Below are 20,977 nucleotides of genomic sequence, written 5' to 3' on the forward strand. Positions count from 1 at the left end.
TATCGACTCCACTCCTCTTGCTAATGGTTATTTTACACAGCATACCCCTGTTTTTGAACTCCTTGTTGGCTCCATACATTTGGAGCAGTGCTCTGTACTGTTGATGCAGGGATTATCGTCCGATTTGGTTTTAGCCCTTCCCTGGTTGCAGTTGCATAATCCCACGTTTGACTGGAATACTGGGGATCTTACCAAATGGGGTAATGAATGCTTGACGTCATGTTTTTCTGTTAATTCTATTTCTCCCCCTGAGGAGGTGAACACGCTACCTGAGTTTGTTCAGTACTTCGCTGATGTTTTCTCTAAGGTGGCCTCCGAAGTGTTACCTCCTCATAGAGAATACGATTGCGCTATCGATTTGGTACCAGGAGCTAAGCTCCCTAAGGGTAGGATATTTAATCTCTCTTGTCCCGAACGTGAAGCCATGAGAGAGTATATCCAGGAATGCCTGGCCAAGAGCTACATTCGCCCCTCTAGTTCTCCGGTAAGTGCTGGCTTCTTCTTCGTAGGGAAGAAGGATGGTGGTCTTAGGCCATGCATTGACTACCGTAACTTGAATAAGGTCACTGTAAGGAACCAGTATCCCCTTCCTTTGATTCCTGATCTCTTTAATCAGGTTCAGGGGGCCCAATGGTTCTCTAAGTTTGATCTACGGGGGGCGTATAACCTTATCCGCATCAAAGAGGGGGATGAGTGGAAGACTGCGTTTAACACGCCCGAAGGTCATTTCGAATACCTCGTCATGCCCTTTGGGTTGTGTAATGCTCCCGCGGTCTTCCAGAATTTCATAAATGAGATTTTAAGAGATTACCTGGGGGTATTTCTTGTAGTGTACCTTGATGACATACTTGTGTTTTCCAAGGACTGGTCCTCCCACATTGAGCATGTCAGGAAGGTGCTCCAGGTCCTTCGGGAAAACAAACTGTTTGCGAAGACCGAAAAATGTGTGTTTGGGGTGCAGGAGATACCATTTTTGGGTCAAATCCTCACTCCTCATGAATTCCGCATGGACCCCGCCAAGGTCCAGGCTGTGGCGGAATGGGTCCAACCTGCCTCCCTGAAGGCGTTACAGTGTTTCTTGGGGTTCGCAAATTATTACAGGAGATTTATTGCTAACTTCTCGGTCATCGATAAGCCTCTTACGGATCTCACTCGCAAGGGTGCTGATCTCCTCCGCTGGCCTCCTGAGGCTGTCCAGGCTTTTGAGGTCCTTAAGAAGTGCTTTATCTCGGCCCCAGTGTTGGTTCAGCCCAACCAAATGGAGCCATTTATCGTGGAGGTTGACGCGTCCGAGGTGGGAGTGGGGGCTGTCTTGTCCCAGGGTACCAGGTCCCTCACCCATCTCCGTCCCTGTGCCTACTTCTCCAGGAAGTTTTCGTCCACTGAGAGTAACTATGATATTGGCCACTGCGAACTCTTAGCCATTAAATGGGCATTTGAAGAGTGGCGCCACTTCCTGGAGGGGGCTAGGCACCAGGTAACGGTCCTTACCGACCACAAGAATCTGGTTTAACTAGAATCTGCCCGGAGGCTAAACCCGAGACAAGCTCGATGGGCGTTATTTTTTACCAGATTGAACTTTTTGGTTACCTATAGGGCTGGGTCTAAAAATATTAAGGCTGATGCACTGTCGCGTAGCTTCATGGCCAGCCCTCCTTCGGAGGAAGATCCTGCTTGTATTTTGCCTCCTGGTATAGTCGTTTCTTCTATTGATTCTGATTTAGTCTCTGAAATTGCGGCTGATCAAGGTTCAGCTCCCGGGAACCTTCCTGAGAACAAGCTGTTTGTTCCCCTGCAATTCCGGCTAAGGGTACTTAGGGAAAATCATGACTCCGTACTATCTGGTCATCCAGGCATCCTGGGTACCAAGCACCTCATTGCCAGAAACTATTGGTGGCCTGGGTTGCCTAAAGACGTTAAGGCCTACGTCGCCGCTTGTGAGGTTTGTGCTAGGTCCAAGACTCCCAGGTCCCAACCAGCGGGCTTACTACGTTCTTTGCCCATTCCCCAGAGACCTTGGACCCATATCTCCATGGATTTTATCACCGATTTGCCTCCATCTCAAGGCAAGTCGGTGGTGTGGGTTGTAGTAGACCGCTTCAGCAAGATGTGCCACTTTGTGCCCCTCAAGAAACTACCCAATGCTAAGACGTTAGCTACCTTGTTTGTCAAACACATCCTGCGTCTCCATGGGGTCCCTGTCAATATTGTTTCTGACAGAGGGGTACAATTTGTTTCTTTGTTTTTGAGAGCCTTCTGTAAAAAGTTGGAGATTGATCTGTCCTTCTCCTCTGCCTTCCATCCTGAAACTAATGGCCAAACTGAAAGGACTTATCAGTCTCTAGAACAATATTTAAGGTGTTTTATCTGTGACTGTCAATATGATTGGGTCTCATTCATTCCCCTCGCCGAATTTTCCCTTAATAACCGGGTCAGTAACTCGTCAGGGGTCTCCCCCTTTTTCTGTAATTTTGGGTTTAATCCACGGTTCTCCTCCATTTCACCTGGTAGTTCCAACAATCCCGAGGTAGAGGTCATTCATCGGGAACTGTGCACAGTCTGGGCCCAGGTTCAGAAGAACCTAGAGGCGTCCCAGAGCATACAAAAAACTCAGGCAGATAGAAGACGTTCTGCTAACCCCTTGTTTATGGTCGGGGATCTGGTGTGGCTATCGTCAAAGAACTTGCGCCTTAAGGTCCCGTCCAAGAAGTTTGCTCCCCGGTTTATAGGGCCGTACAAGGTCATTGAAGTCCTCAATCCAGTCTCCTTCCGACTGGAGTTGCCCCCATCTTTTCGAGTACACGTCGTGTTTCATGCCTCCCTCCTTAAACGCTGCTCCCCATCCTTGGCTCCCTCAAAGAAACCTCCTGTCCCCGTTCTCACCCCTGAGGGGGTAGAATTCGAGGTGGCCAAGATTGTGGACAGCAAGATGGTCCAAGGCTCCCTCCAGTACCTGGTCCATTGGAGAGGATACGGGCCTGAGGAGAGGACTTGGGTACCCGCCCGGGATGTTCACGCTGGGGTATTGGTCAGGAAGTTCCACCTTCGTTTCCCCAATAAACCAGGTCCACTTAGAAAGGGTCCGGTGGCCCCTCATAAAAGGGGGGTACTGTAAAGGATCTGCCAGGCACAACTTCTGTGTATACGCCCATGGGTAATCAGTCTGCACCTGGTTCTATGTCTCTGAGACTGACTCCATCTTCCACCACTCAGGATGGCAGGCTTAGGAGTGGGAGAGCCTATCACAGCCTGGCCAGACGGAGCTAGCTCCCGCCCTCTGTCTATTTATACCTGCCTTTCCTGTTCCTCCTTGCTTGTGATTCTTCTCGTTTTGTTTCCTGGCCCTGCTGCAGCTTCTTGAACTATTTGACCCTGCTTCATATTGACCCTGGCTTACTGACTACTCTCCTGCTCCGCGTTTGGTACCTCGTACACTCCTGGTTTGACTCGGCTTGTTCACTACTCTCCTGCTCTGCGTTTGGTACCTCGTACACTCCTGGTTTGACTCGGCTCGTTCACCACTCTTGTTGCTCACGGTGTTGCCGTGGGCAACTGCCCCTTTTCCCTATTCTGTGTACCCTTGTCTGTTTGTCTGTCGTGCACTTATTGAGCGTAGGGACCGTCGCCCAGTTGTACCCCGTCGTCTAGGGCAGGTCGTTGCAAGTAGGCAGGGACTGAGTGGCCGGTAGATTAGGGCTCACTTGTCTGTTTCCTTATCCCCATCATTACACCAAGCTTGAAATTGCTCTTTTAGGCTCTGTTCACATCAGAGCCTTCCATTAAAGGTATACGTTGTGAGTATTTCCAAATGTACATCTCCGATCAAAAACTACGATGTATGCCACTGTACAGGGATAAGGTGGCATATATCACACTTAGGGTCCCATGGTAAAAAAAATGTATACTTTATGTATTGGATTCATATTACACTATTCCATAAAGTGAGAAAAAAAAGTATACCGACACATACCGGCCTGACGGATGCTTAAAAAGCATACATCGGCTCAATTATGCCCTATAGAATGCATTCGGCCTATGTGCCATGAGCTTTCCGTATACGCCAAACATAGTGCTCAAACATGATGTGAACACAGACAAAATATAGATGGCATTCAGCCAAATCAAAAATATTCTCTTTGTGTAGGAATGAATAGGGAGTGCCAGCATAAATAAGATTTTAATTATTTCTACAGCCCAAAACACAAATTTGATACGTTTGTTATGAAACTGGTATAATGACATATCTACATTGTTGAAAATACATTGTGTATGGGGTGGGGCAGACAGTATAGGCAAACAAATCTGTTATGGTATTCTATATATTTTTTGCCATGGGAAAATCTCAGGAGCCAGAGATTTCGTAAACGCGAATACGATTTGTAAATGTTTGTTTTATCCACTGCATTTTTGTGGCGATTTTTCCTCATTACATGTGGTGCCCCAATAAGAGTTTTCCATTGAAGTAAAGTTAGAAGCAGATCTCAGTAGTGCAAATTGTGATGTATTTGTTGGCTCAAAATAAAAAAAATAACATTCTGTCCAAAAATTGCTGTTTATGTTCTAAGCCTTGTAACGTCCTAGAAAAATAAAAGAATGATCAAAAAATGATGCCAAAATATAGTAGACATATGGGAAATGTAAACTAGTAACTATTTTGGGTGGTATAACCGTCTGTTTTACAAGCAGATACATTTAAATTCAGAAAAATGCTATTTTTTCCAAATTTTCTCTAAATTTTGCTATTTTTCACAAATAAACACTGAATATATCGACCAAATTTTACTACTAACATAAAGCCCAATGTCTTGTGAGAAAACGATCTCAGAATTGTTTGGATAGGTATAAGCATCCCGAAGTTATTACCACATAAAGTGACACATGTCAGATTTCAAAAATGGGCTCTGAGCCTTAAAGAGACTGTCACCACATTATAAGTGGCCTCTCTCCTATATAAGGCGATGGGCGCTGTAATGTAGGTGACAGTAATGCTTTTTATTTAGAAAATGATCTATTTTAAACCACTTTATGAGCGATTTTTCGCTTTATGATAATGAGTTTCTTAATGCCCAAGTGGGCGTGTTTTACTTTCGACCAAGTGGGCGTTGTACAGAGGAGTGTATGACGCTGACCAATCAGCGTCATGCACTTCCCTCCATTCATTTACACTGCACTAGCAATATAGTTATATCGCTAGTGCAGTCCCTTACACACACTATTACATTACTGCAGTGTCCTGATAATGAATACACATGACCTCCAGCCTGGACGTGATGTTTATTCAGAATCCTGACACTTCTGAATCTTTTCTGTGAGATTCCAGCAATGCATGCGTAATCTCGTTTGAAATGACAGGTTAGATCGTAATCTGGCAAGATTACGCATGCATTGCTGGAATCTCACAGAAAAGATTCAGAAGTGTCAGGATTCTGAATAAACATCACGTCCAGGCTGGAGGTCATGTGTATTCATTATCAGGACACTGCAGTAATGTTATAGTGTGTGTAAGTGACTGCACTAGCGATATAACTATATCGCTAGTGCAGTGTAAATGAATGGAGAAAAGTGTAGGACACTGATTGGTCACTGATTGGTCAGCGTCATACACTCCTCTGTACAACGCCCACTTGGTCTAAAGTAAAACACGCCCACTTGGATATTAAGAAACTCATTAGTTCGCTCATAAAGTGGTTTAAAATAGATCGTTTTTCTAATTAAAAAGCATTACTGTCACCTAAATTACAGCGCCGATCTCCTCAAATAGGAGATAGGGCACTTATAATGTGGTGACAGAGCCTCTTTAAGGCCAAAATTAGGCTGCGTCCTTATGGGGTTAAGTCCTGTAAGTTGTGAGATGAGTTTCCATGGATCATACTAGTCCAGCACTTCCCGCAGATTCTCGATTCGATTGAGATCTGGGGAATTTGAACACCTTGAACTCTTGGTGATGTCCCTCAAACCATTCCAATTTTTGCAGTGTGCAAGGGCGCATTATCCTGCTGAAAGAGGCCACTACCGTTAGGGAATACCGTTACTATGAAGCTGTGTTCTTGGTCTACAATAATGTTTAGGTAGGGACTACGTTTCAAAGTAACATCCTCATGATTGCCAGGACCTAAGATTTCCCAGCAGAACATTATCCAGAGCATCACACTGCCTCCGTCGGTTTGCCATCTTCCCATAGCCATCCACAAAACGTGATTCATCAGACCAGGCCACCTTCCTCTAAAGCTTCATGGTCCAGTTCTGATGCTCACGTACCCATTGTAAGCGCTTTCAGCGGTGGAAAGTGTTCAGCACGGAAACTGATGGCTCCGCAGATACGTAGCCCCAAACACGGCAAGCTGCGGTGCACTGTGTGTTCTGACACCATTCTATTATAGTCAGCAGTAACTTTTTTAGCAATTTGTGCTACAGTAGCTCTTCTGTGGTATCAGACCAGACGGGTTAGTCTTTGCTCCCTACAGGCTAGCCTTGGGAATCCATGACCCTGAAGCCAGTTCACCGGTTATCCTTCCTTGGACCACTTTTGGTAGGTTCTAACCACTGCACCCCGGGACCACCCCACAAGACCTGCAGATTTGGAGATTCTCCGCTCAAGTCGTCTAGCCATCACATTTGGCCCTTGTCTTAGTTGCTTAAACTTGCCCATTTTTCCCGTTTCCAACACATAATCATCATCAAGAACTGACTTAATTTGCTGCCTAATATATCCTACCACTTGCTAGTCGCCATTGTAACAAGATAATCAAAGTTATTCACTTCACCTGTCAATGGTTCTAAAGTTATAGTGGAATGGTTTGTAACGTACACATTTTTTTCAGCTAAAAAACGTACATGATTAGCGATTACATAGTTTTACATATGTTACATAGTCCCGACTGCTGGGACCCCCTACCGATCTGTACAATGATGGGGCTGCAATGCTAGTTAAGCGATGCTGCCGCATTCTTAGGATCCCAGAGATATTCCATAACATTATAAGAGGGGAATACCCCTTTAATGCTAAGGAATCATGATGCCAACATGAGTCACTAAGGAGGAGGAAGACATTTTTTATCATAATCTTGATAACTAGGATCCCAAGACCACTCTGCCAGTTCATCACCACATGAACTGGTAGGAAACCAGATTTTTCCAGAATATCTTCCCAATCACTAGGTATACTACATACATTGTCATTAGTCATTACCCACAATCCTTTTATTTTCATCATTTCGCAGTTGATAGTTTTTCGTCTTCCAAACATTACCTTACTATTGCTTTATTAAAGATTGTTCTCCTTAATCCTGGACAACATATTCTTGTCAGAGTTGAAAACATCAAACATACATTTCCACACAAGCAAAACAGGCAATAAATTGTCGATCACAAACTAAAGAGTATAATGATACACTTTGCCAAGGGCTCCAATTAAAAAGCAAAAGAAAAATGTCAAATATTCCTGTAATGGCAGGAAGGAGGTGAAGGGAAAGTGAGCCCTAATCTACCCACCGCCCTGTCCCTGCCTACTTGCAACGACCCGCCCTAGGCGACGAGGTACAACTGGGCGGCGGTCCCTACGCTGGCTAAGTGCACAGGAAGACAAACAGGGAACACGCAAGGGAAGGGGCAGTAGCCACGGAACGCCACGAGGAAACGGGGCGGCGAACGAACAGTCAGGACCAGGACGAAGTGAGTACACCCGAGCAGGCACGGAGACAGAAGCAAGCCAGGGCAAGCAAGCAGGTCAAGCAGAACTGCAGCAAGGCAGAAGCACGGCAGAAGCAGGCTGGAGCAAGCAGCAGTGGGGCCAGGAATCCAAGAGAATTACAAGCACTGAGGGAGAGCACAGGGCAGGTAATAAAGGGCAGGGGGCGGAGCTAACTCCGAGAGACCAGGCCGCGATAGGCTCTCCCACTCCTGAGCCTGCCACCCTGGTTGGTGGGAGATGGTGTCAGTCGAGCAGGTCTGGCCTCAGGTGTGGATTGATTAATCCCAGGAGTATAGCTAGATGAAGTACCTGGCAGATCCCTAACAGTACTCCCCCTTTTATGAGGGGCCACCGGACCCTTACTAAGGGGACCCGGTTTAGTGGGGAAGAGGAGGTGGAACCTCCTGATCAATACCCCAGCGTGAACATCACGGGCAGGTACCCAAGTCCTCTCCTCCGGCCCGTATCCTCTCCAATGGACCAGGTACTGGAGGGAGCCCTGGACCATCCTACTGTCCATAATCTTGGCCACCTCGAATTCCACCCCCTCAGGGGTGAGAACGGGAACAGGAGGTATCCTCGAGGGGGACCAGGACGGGGAGCAGCGTTTAAGGAGGGAGGCATGGAAGACGTCATGTATGCGAAAGGATGGGGGGAGCTCCAGACGGAAGGATACAGGGTTGAGGACTTCAATGATCTTATAAGGTCCAATAAATCGGGGAGCAAACTTCCTGGACGGGACCTTAAGGCGCAAGTTCCTGGACGACAACCAGACCAAATCCCCGACGACAAACCGGGGGTTAGCAGAACGTCTACTATCCGCCTGAATCTTTTGTGCGCTCTGGGACGCCTCTAGGTTCTTCTGAACCTGGGCCCAGACAGTGCACAGTTCCCGATGAACCTCCTCTACCTCAGGATTATTGGAACAACCAGGGGAGACGGAGGAGAACCTTGGGTTAAACCCGAAATTACAGAAAAACGGGGAGACCCCTGACGAGTTACTGACCCGGTTATTCAGGGAAAATTCAGCAAGGGGAAGGAATGAGACCCAATCGAATTGACAGTCAGAGATGAAACACCTTAAATATTGTTCCAGGGATTGGTTGGTCCTTTCCGTTTGGCCATTAGTTTCGGGATGGAAGGCGGAGGAGAAGGACAGATCAATCTCCAACTTTTTACAAAAAGCTCTCCAAAATAAGGAAACAAATTGTACCCCTCTGTCAGAAACGATATTGACTGGGGCCCCATGGAGATGCAGGATGTGTTTCACAAACAAAGAAGCTAACGTCTTGGCGTTAGGTAGCTTCTTAAGGGGCACAAAGTGGCACATCTTGCTGAAGCGGTGGACTACCACCCACACCACCGACTTGCCCTGAGATGGAGGCAAATCGGTGATAAAATCCATGGAGATATGGGTCCAAGGTCTCTGGGGAATGGGCAAGGAACGTAGTAGGCCCGCAGGTCGGGACCTAGGGGTTTTGGACCTAGCGCAAACCTCACAAGCGGCGACGTAAGCCCTAACATCTTTAGGCAACCCAGGCCACCAATAGTTTCTGGTAATGAGGTGTTTGGTGCCCAAGATGCCAGGATGACCAGATAGAGCGGAGTCATGGTTTTCCCTGAGTACCCTCAGCCGGTATTGCAGGGGAACAAACAGTTTGTCCCCAGGGACGTTCCCGGGAGCTGCACCCTGATCAGCCGCGATATCAGAAGCTAAATCAGAATCCGTGGCAGAGACGATTATACCAGGGGGTAAAATACAAGCGGGATCCTTCTCGGAAGGAGGATTGGCCATGAAACTACGTGACAGAGCGTCAGCCTTAATATTCTTGGACCCAGCCCTATAGGTAACCAAGAAATTAAATCTGGTAAAGAATAGTGCCCACCGAGCTTGTCTAGGATTAAGCCTCCGGGCCGATTCTAGGAAAACCAGATTCTTGTGATCCGTAAGGACCGTTACCTGGTGTCTGGCCCCCTCCAGGAAGTGCCGCCACTCCTCAAAAGCCCATTTAATGGCTAGAAGTTCGCGGTTACCAATATCATAGTTACTCTCCGTGGGCGAAAACTTCCTAGAGAAGTAAGCACAGGGGCGGAGATGGGTGAGGGAGCTGGTACCCTGGGACAAGACGGCCCCCACTCCCACCTCGGAAGCGTCAACCTCCACAATAAATGGCTCCTCTTGGTTGGGCTGAATCAGCACGGGGGCCGAGATAAAGCACTTCTTGAGAGTCTCAAAGGCCTGGACGGCCTCAGGGGGCCAATGGAGGACATCGGCACCCTTGCGGGTAAGGTCCGTAAGAGGCTTAGCGACGACCGAGAAGTTGGCAATAAATCTCCTGTAATAGTTGGCGAACCCTAAAAAACACTGTAACGCCTTAAGGGAGGCAGGTTGGACCCATTCCGCCACAGCTTGAACCTTGGCAGGGTCCATGCGGAATTCATGAGGAGTGAGGATTTGCCCTAAAAATGGTATCTCCTGTACCCCAAAGACACATTTTTCAGTCTTAGCAAACAGATTATTCTCCCGAAGGACCTGGAGCACCTTCCTGACATGCTCCACGTGGGAGGACCAGTCCTTGGAAAACACCAGTATGTCATCAAGGTACACAACAAGAAAATTACCCAGGTACTCTCTCAGGATTTCATTAATAAAATTCTGGAAGACAGCAGGGGCATTACACAACCCAAAGGGCATGACCAGGTATTCGAAATGACCCTCGGGTGTGTTGAACGCAGTTTTCCACTCATCCCCCTCTTTGATGCGGATAAGGTTATATGCCCCCCGTAGATCGAACTTAGAAAACCATTGGGCTCCCTGAACCTGATTAAAAAGATCCGGAATCAAAGGAAGTGGGTACTGGTTCCTTACGGTGACCTTATTCAGGTTACGATAATCAATGCACGGCCTAAGACCACCATCCTTCTTCCCCACGAAGAAGAAGCCAGCACCTACAGGAGAAGTCGAGGGGCGAATGAAACCCTTGGCCAGGCATTCTTGGATATACACCCTCATCGCTTCACGTTCAGGACATGAAAGATTAAATATCCTACCCTTAGGAAGCTTGGCACCAGGCACCAAATCGATAGCGCAATCGTAATCTCTATGGGGGGGCAACACCTCGGAGGCCTCCTTAGAAAACACATCGGCGAAGTCCTGAACAAACTCAGGAAGCGTGTTTACCTCCTCCCGGGGAGAAATAGAGTTAACAGAAAGACATGACATAAGACATTCATTACCCCATTTGGTGAGATCCCCAGTATTCCAATCAAATGTGGGATTATGCAACTGCAACCAGGGAAGACCTAATACCAGATCAGACGATAATCCCTGCATCACCAGTACAGAGCACTGCTCCAAATGCATGGAGCCAACCAGGAGTTCAAAAACAGGAGTATGCTGAGTAAAATAACCATTAGCAAGGGGGGTTGAGTCGATTCCTACTACAGGGATGGGATAAGGTAAATCAATACAAGGCATCTTTAGAGACATAGCAAAATCCACAGACATGATATTAGCAGATGAGCCAGAATCCACGAAAGCACTGCCCGTGGCAGACCGGCCAGCAAACGAGACCTGAAAGGGAAGCAAAATTTTATTGCGTTTCACATTAACGGGAAATACCTGTGCGCCCAAGTGACCTCCCCGATGATCACTTAGGCGCGGAAGTTTTCCGGCTTCTTATTCTTGCGCCTGGGACAGGTGTTCAGTAGATGCTTGTCGTCCCCACAGTAGAAGCAGAGACCATTCATTCTGCGAAACTCTCTACGTTGTCGAGGGGACATGGAGGCCCCGAGTTGCATAGGTACCTCCGAGTCCTCCGTGGAGGGGCGAGGAGACGGGACCTCGGGGGGAATCGCAGAAAAGTCAGAGGGGAGCACACTGAAGCGTTCTAGCTGACGTTCCCTGAGACGTCGGTCAAGTCGTACTGCTAGGGCCATAACCTGGTCAAGGGAGTCAGGCGAGGGGTAGCTAACCAGAAGATCCTTCAGGGCGTCAGATAATCCTAACCTAAACTGGCACCTTAGGGCCGGATCGTTCCACTGAGAAGCTACGCACCACTTCCTAAAATCAGAACAGTATTCCTCAACCGGTCTCCTACCCTGACGTAAGGTCACCAGCTGACTCTCGGCTAAAGCAGTCCTGTCAGTCTCGTCGTAAATGAGTCCGAGGGCAGAGAAAAAACGATCAACAGAGGAAAGTTCAGGGGCGTCAGGAGCCAAGGAGAAGGCCCACTCTTGGGGCCCTTCCTGGAGTCGGGATATGATGATACCCACCCGCTGGTTCTCGGAACCTGAGGAGTGGGGCTTTAGGCGGAATTACAGTCTACAACTCTCCCGGAAGGAGAGAAACGTCTTACGGTCCCCTGAAAACCGGTCAGGTAACTTGAGGTCGGGTTCTAGAGGTGAGGTGAGGGGTACTACTAAAGCAGCGTCACCCTGATTGACCCTTTGGGCCAGGGCCTGGACCTGTAGGGAGAGGCCCTGCATCTGCTGGGTCAGGGTCTCAAGGGGGTCCATGATAGCATCAGCGTAGGAGAAATGGTAGACTAGGTAAGGGCTTGTAATTATGTAATGGCAGGAAGGAGGTGAAGGGAAAGTGAGCCCTAATCTACCCACCGCCCTGTCCCTGCCTACTTGCAACGACCCGCCCTAGGCGACGAGGTACAACTGGGCGGCGGTCCCTACGCTGGCTAAGTGCACAGGAAGACAAACAGGGAACACGCAAGGGAAGGGGCAGTAGCCACGGAACGCCACGAGGAAACGGGGCGGCGAACGAACAGTCAGGACCAGGACGAAGTGAGTACACCCGAGCAGGCACGGAGACAGAAGCAAGCCAGGGCAAGCAAGCAGGTCAAGCAGAACTGCAGCAAGGCAGAAGCACGGCAGAAGCAGGCTGGAGCAAGCAGCAGTGGGGCCAGGAATCCAAGAGAATTACAAGCACTGAGGGAGAGCACAGGGCAGGTAATAAAGGGCAGGGGGCGGAGCTAACTCCGAGAGACCAGGCCGCGATAGGCTCTCCCACTCCTGAGCCTGCCACCCTGGTTGGTGGGAGATGGTGTCAGTCGAGCAGGTCTGGCCTCAGGTGTGGATTGATTAATCCCAGGAGTATAGCTAGATGAAGTACCTGGCAGATCCCTAACAATTCCATAACGTAAATGATTTATGGATGAGCCACGTGTCATGAGAAATATTATGTGGTCAAAAATGTGATGGAAAAACATAACAACCTACAGTATTACACTAACTCCAAAAATATAACAGAACATGATGTCTCATTACCTAATCTAATTGATATACTCAGGGCTGGCATTTGGGGTGTTCTATCCGTGTGGTCGCACGGGGCGCATTGCGTCCAGGACCCTCATCTTTTAGTCAAAGCAGAGAGCACATTACAAGGACAATCCATTGATTTCAACCCCTTCCCTGCGCAGCCTATTTTAGATCTTCATTTTCGTTTTTTTCCGCCCCACCCTCCAAAAGCCATAACTTATTTCTTTGTCGATAAAGCCGTATGAGGGTTTGATTTTTGGAGGATGAGTTGCAATTTTTCATGGCGCTATTTATTGTACCATATGATCCACTAGGAAATTGGAAACTAAAAAAAGTCTTTGTGGGGTGGAATGGAAATAAACAGCAAATCCTCCCTTTTTTATGGGGGGGGGGGGGGTGTTCATTTTACGGCCTTCACTGTGTGGTAAAAACAACATATTAGCTGTATTCTACGGGTTAATACAATTCTGTCGCGGGGTAGCCGAAGGCACAGCACCCCTCATTCCAACGGCTTAGATGCCACTGTCGCTACTGACCGCAGGTTCTAAGGGGTTAAACAAGCGGGATACCACTCGTTACACTAAAGAGTCGGGTGTAAGATACAGCCGACACGCTCTTTCTATGGAGCAGGCTCAGCCTGTGTGACCGCTCCATACTCCCCCACCCGACCTCCGCCGTATATATAATAAGGTTAATAGGAACTTACATGATTGTGTCTGATTCCTGTGAAACCCAGGAAAGAACCAACAGGACAGCACATTTTCATCTATAGCACCCACTTTTCCCACAATTTCTGTTAGGGTCAAGGTACTCGACTGCCCTAAGGACTAAGGTGCCTCTGGATTGTCCAGTGGTTAATTCCCTGGATAAAATTTAGCAGGTGAGGAATGAGACCAAAGGACGTAATAAGAGATACAGTTGATATGGTCAATGACAAGAGAGAAATTCGATTTAATGTACAGATGGAGCGATCTTTGTCTTGACTTTTAACGCATTAAATACACAGTGTCAAGAAATTTTAACTGGACTTTTTTAACCCCCATTTTTTGATTTTTCATTTTAGTTTTTCACTTCCCACATTCCAAGAGCCATAACCAGTAGTGTAGCTATAGGGGTCGCAGCGGTCGCAGTTACGACCGGGCCCCTAAGCCCCCGTTGCCATACAGCATGCTGATTAAATAAATTTTCTGTGCCGTGAAGCCGGTACTTCCTGGTTATGGTCACATGGTACACTTAGTGTACCATGTGACCGTGACGTCACGTGACACATCTTCCAGCCAGTGCAGTGGAAGAGCCAGTGTGGAGGACTCCAGGTGAGCTGCAGAGTCTGTAATGTAATGTATTGTATTGTATTGTATTGTATTGTGTTGTGTTGTGTTGTGTTGTCTTGTAATATATTGTGTTGTTTTGTAATGTATTGTGTTGTGTTGTGTTGTCTTGTAATGTGTTGTATTGTGCTGTCTGTATTTGCGGTAGAGAGGGGGGGGGCCCGTTAAATTACAGCCCCCCTCCTCTCTCCACCGCAAACTGCACAATACAACACAATACATTACAAACTGTGGGTCGCGTCCCCCTGGGGGGTCGTGTGAAGACCTCCGGGGGGTCACGAGTCACTCACCGTGGTCCCGGTTCTATTCAATGCTGAAGCAAGGAGCTGACGTCTCCTTTCTCCAGCATTCCCTGTGCCGAGTCACTCATAGCACACACTGGAGGAGGCGAAGGATCCTCCACCCGGCGTGGGAACGGGGATAGGCAAGTAATTGTTATTTTTCTATTATGCACAAATGGGAGCATTATACTGTATGGGGGGGGGGGCTGATATGGTGGGGGGAGGCATTATACTGCATGGGGGCTGATATGGGGGAATTATACTATATGGGGGTCTGATATGGGGGAATTATACTGTATCGGGGTCTAATATGGGGGAATTATACTGTATGGTGGTCTGATATGGAGGGGCATTATACTGTATGGGGGCTGATATGGGGGAATTATACCGTATGGGGGGCTGATATGGGTGGGCATTATGCTGTATGGGGAGCTCATATGGGGGTATTAAACTGTATGGGGGCTGATATGGGGCATTATACTGTATGGGGAGCTAATATGGGGGCATTATAATGTATGGGGGCTGATATGGAGGGGCATTATACTGTATGGGGGGCTGATATGGGGGCATTATACTGTATGGGGAGCTGATATGGAGGGGCATTATACTGTATGGGGGGCTGATATGGAGGGGCATTATACTGTATGGGGAGCTCATATGGGGGGCATTATACTGTATGGGGATCTCATATGGGGGCATTATACTGTATGGGAAGCTCATATGGGGGCATTATACTGTATGGAGAGCTCATATGGGGGGATTATACTGTATGGGAAACTGATATGGGGGAATTATACTGTATGGGGAGCTGATATGGGGGGGCATTATACTGTATGGGGAACTGATATGGGGGGCATTATACTGTATGGAGGCTGCTATGTGGGGCATTATACTGTGGGGGCTGGTATGGGGAGCATTATATGGTATGGGACAGTTATCGGGGGACATTATACTGTATGGGGCAGTTATGGGGCATTATACTGTGTGGGGGCATTATACTATGGGGGCTGTTGGGCAAGGTGGCTGGGAATAGGCGCACGCAGGGGTCTGGTGATGGTGGTGTTGGGGAGGGGTAGGGGGGCCCAAGCTGAATTTTTGCACCCAGGCCCATGAGCCTTTAGCTATGCCCCTGGCCATAACGTCTTTATATTTCCATCAATAGAGTGCTGTGAGGGCTTATATTTTGCAGTAGGAGTTGTTGTTTCTATTGCATTTAAAGTACCATATAATGTACTCGGAAGGTGAAATAAAACTATTTGCGGTTTTGAAATTGGAAAAACTGTGATTACTCCATTATTTTTTGGGTTCCGTTTTTACGTCTTTCACCGTGTGGTAAAAACAACAACTTAACTTTATTCTGTGACTCATTATGATTACGGTGATATCAAATTTATATAGTTTTTCTAATATTTTACTACTTTAAAAAAAACAAAAAACTTTTTGTTAAAAAAAAAAATAGTTTTGTTTCACCACATTCTGAGAGCCGTAACTTTTCTATTTTGCCGTGCATTGAGCAGTGTGAGGGCTTATTTTTTGCGGGACAAGCTGTAGTTTTTATTGGCACTATTTGTTGGTACATATGACTTTTTGATCACTTTTCCTTAAATTTGGGGAGCTAAGATGACCAAAAAACTGTGATTTTGGCGGTTTACAATTTTTATGGCGCTCACCGTGCACGTTAAATAACACTATATTGTAGGAGTTCAAACTTTTACGGACGCAGCAATTCCAATTTTGTTTATTTTTTTACATTACTTTAGAGGAAAAATGGGAAAAGTTTTTTTTTAAAATTGAACTTTTTATTTTTTTGCACTACTAAAAACTTTATATCACTTCTTTTTACACATTTTATTAGTCCCTCTATGGGACTTGAACCACTGATCGTTAGATCGCTGGTACAATATATCGTCATTTTTACAGGCATCTGTTCAGCCCTGCCACAGGCCCCTGGGCCGCCATAACAACCGTCACCCCCCGATCTCGTTGCGGGGGGGGGGGGGGGGCGGATGAGCTATTGGAGGGGGCCCCCACTTTTCAACGCCTCAGATGCTGTGGTCGCAATTTACTGCAGCATCAGAGGGGTTAAACAGCCAGGAACAGCGTGATCGCTGCTCCTGGCTGTTAGTCCTGGGTGTCGGCTGTAAAACACAGCCGACACCCGCAGCATATGGAGCGCACTCAACGCGTGAGCGCGCTCCAAACATCACTCCCCGAACCAGGATGTCCCGGGCGGTTAATGGCTTTTGTTGTGTGATATCACGCTGCAGCAAGTTATCAATGTCAAGATAAAGATGCCTAAAAAGACATTTAAAAAAACACAGCACCACATGGTGCCGGTCGCCAAAGACAAATGATGCAAAGCAAAAAAGGTAGTGGTGAACATGCTCACATAGAGAGGCTGTGCGACTTCATGCACAACACTCATGTAGGCGGAGGGTAATAGTATAATGCAGCTGCAGCTAGTTCCGGTCATCAGCAAAGTTATCGCAAGGTTATTGCAAGGTTATTGCAAGGCAAACAGGAAAACTTTAAAGCAAAATTGCTGAACCATAAAAAGCGCTGCTGACATCAAACATAAGGCTTCGCTCACATCTGCGCCACGTTCCCGTTCCGACGTTCCGTCATAGCTTCCCGTTAGAACGGGACCCTGACTGAAACAAACGGAAACCATAGGTTTCTGTTTGCATCACCATTGATTTCAATGGTGACGGATCCGGTGCCAATGGTTTCTGTTTGCCTCAGTTGTGCAAGGGTTCTGTCATTTTGATGGAATCAATACTGTAGTCGACTGCGCTATTCATTCCATCAAAATGACAGAACCCCTGCACAACTGAGACTTCACCATTGAAATTAAACCTATGGTTTCGGTTTGTTTCAGTCCGGGTCCCGTTCTGAAGGGAAGCTCCGACGGAACATCGGAACGGGACCCTGACACAGATGTGAACGAAGCCTAAGTCCAGGATAAAGATAAAAATAAATAACAGCTTTATAAGAGGCTTAATATGGGTAACCGTATGGGTAGACTGTACCAGAGTCTTCTTCAGGCCAATAGTAGCAGCAAGTTATCAGAGTCATGAAAAAGATGGCTACATCCGTACCAGAAAAGATATACAGGAGATAAAATAGAAGTAAGGTTAGTCAGTCCAGGTTTCGGCAATGGAATTTAAACATATACAGCTGAACCAAGTGAGTACCAAGGGTCGGCAATAGTACTGTAGCAGAGCCGGGTATGTGGTACATTAGTGGGAAGTTCAGGAGGGTTGCCAGCGGAACCCTTATTGAAATTTTCCCCAGTGTTAACCCCTTAGTGACCACTAATACACCTTTTTACGTCGGTCACTAATGGGCTTTAGGCTAGGCTGACGCCTTTTCACGTCAGCCTAGTCTAAGTCCTACACCGGTCTCCCGTGCAGGCAGGAGCCGGGGCTCCAACCCGTTAAATACCGCCGTCAATAGCGACCGCGGCATTTAACTTTGTTTACAGAGGGAGTGCGCTCCCTCTGTCACCCATCGGCGGCCCGCGAATGAAATCGCGGGTTTCCGATGGGGTGTCATGGCAGCCGGGGGCTTGATAAAAGCCCCCAGGTCTGCCCTGGACATATTCCTGTTAGGACGCGCCGGAGGCATGTCCTAACAGATTGCCTGTCAGATTTACACTGACAGGCAATAATGCTCTGGTATACGAAGTATACCAAAGCATTATAGCAGCGATCGGAACATCGCACAGTAAAGTCCCCTAGTGGGACTAATAAAATAAGTCATCAAAGTGAAATAAAGATTATTAATAAAAAGTACAGTAAAAAAATAAATAAAACCATTTTTTTCAATAAAAAGTGGTTTTATTTAGTAAAAGTGTAAAAAAGTACACATATGTGGTATCGCCGCGACCGTAATGTCTCCATTAATAAAGTTAATATGTAATTTAAACCGCAAAGTGAACACCGTAAAAAAAAAAAACGCAAAAAAACATGGCGAAATTGCAATTTTTTTCCATTGTCCCCCAAAAAAGTCATAATAAAAATGAATCAATAAGTCCCATGCACCCCAAAACAGTACCATTCAAAACTACGTCTTGTCCCGCAGAAAACAAGCCCAAAAAATCACTACATTGATGGAAAAATAAAAAAATTACGGCTCTTGGAAAGCGACGATGCAAAAGCAAATAATTTTAGTTCAAAAGTGTTTTTATTGTGCAAAAGTCGTAAAACATAAAAAACCTCTACATATGTGGTATCGCCGTAATCGTACCGACCCATAGAATAAAGGTAACATGTTATTTACGTCGCATAGTGAACGGCGTCAATTTAAAAACGCATAGAACAATGGCGGAATTTCAGTTTTTTTTTATAATCCCCCCAAAAAGGTTAATAAAAGTTAATATAAAAATTATATGTACCCAAAAATGGTGCCATTAAAAAGCACAACTAATCCCGCAAAAAACAAGTCCTCATACAGCTATGTAGACGAAAAAATAAGAACGTTATAGCTCTTTGAATGCGACTATAGAAAAACGAATAAAATAGCTTGGTCATTAGGGCCTAAAATGGGCTGGTCACTAAGGGGTTAAAATCTTGCGATTCCAATAATAACATTTTATTCTCTAGCATATATGATATTATATATTACATTAGAATCATTTGAGGCTGTGGTTCAGCTTGGATCATTTATCTGTAGGATGTTCTCACCTGTCACCAATGGCAAATTCTTTCCGTTTTTCAAATATTATTCATGTAGAGGCAGCAAAGTCAAGATTGAGTATAGTGCTGAACCAATGTAAAGTTTCTTCACCCCTAAAGGATGCGGCTATTTTGGACCTTGAGGACACAGCTATTTTATTTGTATTTTTTATCACTGAGAGCCATAACTTATTTTTTCCCTATTTTTAGCCTGTGAGGGCTTGTTTTTCGCAGGACGAGTTGTATTTTTTAATGGTACCATTTTGGTGTAAATATAAATGTATTGAAAAAACTTATTATCTTTGTGCCATTATTTTTTGGGTTTTGTTTGCAGTATAAATAACATGTTAACTTTATTCTGCGCGTCATTTTGATTGTGTCGCCGCATTTGTATTTTTTTTTTTGCAGCAACAGAGCTATACGAGGGCTTGTTTTTTGTGAAACCAGATGTAGTTTTCATCTTTAGGACTATGTAACCTTTTGGAGGACATAGGACTAATTGATTAACTTTTTTTTTAAATAATATAATTTTTTATTGTTGTTGAATTATATAACGACATATTCCATACTACATAACAAAAAAATGAAGAAAATGTTCGAGTTAACATTATATTAAACAAAATATTATGTAGTACAGACGCTATCCTAAGTATATGCTGGAATATTAACAATCACTCCCTAAAACTTTGGAAAATATTGCGTGGGGAGGGCAGAGAGAGAGAGAGAGAGAAAGAAAAAGAGAAATAAAAAGTAAATAAATAAATACATTTAAAAAAACTTTACTCCCCCAACAGCCACTAAGATATTTTAAACCAGCCCTAATGTCTTTTTCTGTTTGGAGGATAGTTCCACTATCCATCTGTTCCAGATTTTATATAAAAAAATTCTCCTTCCTCTTTACTTAGCGTCAAGTAATATGATCTTTCTAAAAGCATCACTCTATTCTCCTTATAGCGCCATTCTACTTCCCATGGGTAATCTTTTGAGATCCATTTATAAATGATAACCAATCTTACCAGAAACAAAATATTTCTAATTAGTTTGCTACAACCACAGTTTTTCAGAAGACCGGAGCTGCCAAAAATAAATAGCATCGGTTTGATTGGAAGCTCTTTCCGAATTAGTTTAGAAATTGATGCTGCTACTCCACTCCAGTATCTATGCAGGTTGGGACAACGCCACAACAAGTAGAAGAGATTCGCTTGATATATACCACATTTCTGACAATTATCGTTATTCTTTAAAGAGGCTCTGTCACCACATTATAAGTGCCCTATTTCCTACATAATGTGATCGGCGCTGTAATGTAGGTAACAGCATTGTTTTTATTTAGAAAAACAATCAATTTTTACCAAGTTATGACCTATTTTAGCTTTACGCTAATGACTTTCTTAATGCCCAATCAGCGTCATACACTTCTCTCCATTCATGTACTCAGCACAGCGTGTACTGTCACTTACACCCACATAAACGTTACTGAAGTGTCTTGAGAGTAAAAAAACATCACCTGCAGCCAGGACGCGATGTCTATTAAACACTCCCGACACTTCGATAACGTTAATGTGTGTCTCTTACTCGAGATCACGCTTGCTGTCAATTTTTTAAGGGCATTCACCATGCGGAATAAATAAGGCATTATTTTTATAGTATGGGTTGTTACAGTTGTGGCGATGCAATTATGTGTACTTGTCACTAACTACATATCGTCAGCTTCGTAAATGTATGACACAT

This window comes from Rhinoderma darwinii, chromosome 2 (genome assembly GCF_050947455.1).
Source record: "Rhinoderma darwinii isolate aRhiDar2 chromosome 2, aRhiDar2.hap1, whole genome shotgun sequence".
Taxonomy (NCBI): domain Eukaryota; kingdom Metazoa; phylum Chordata; class Amphibia; order Anura; family Rhinodermatidae; genus Rhinoderma; species Rhinoderma darwinii.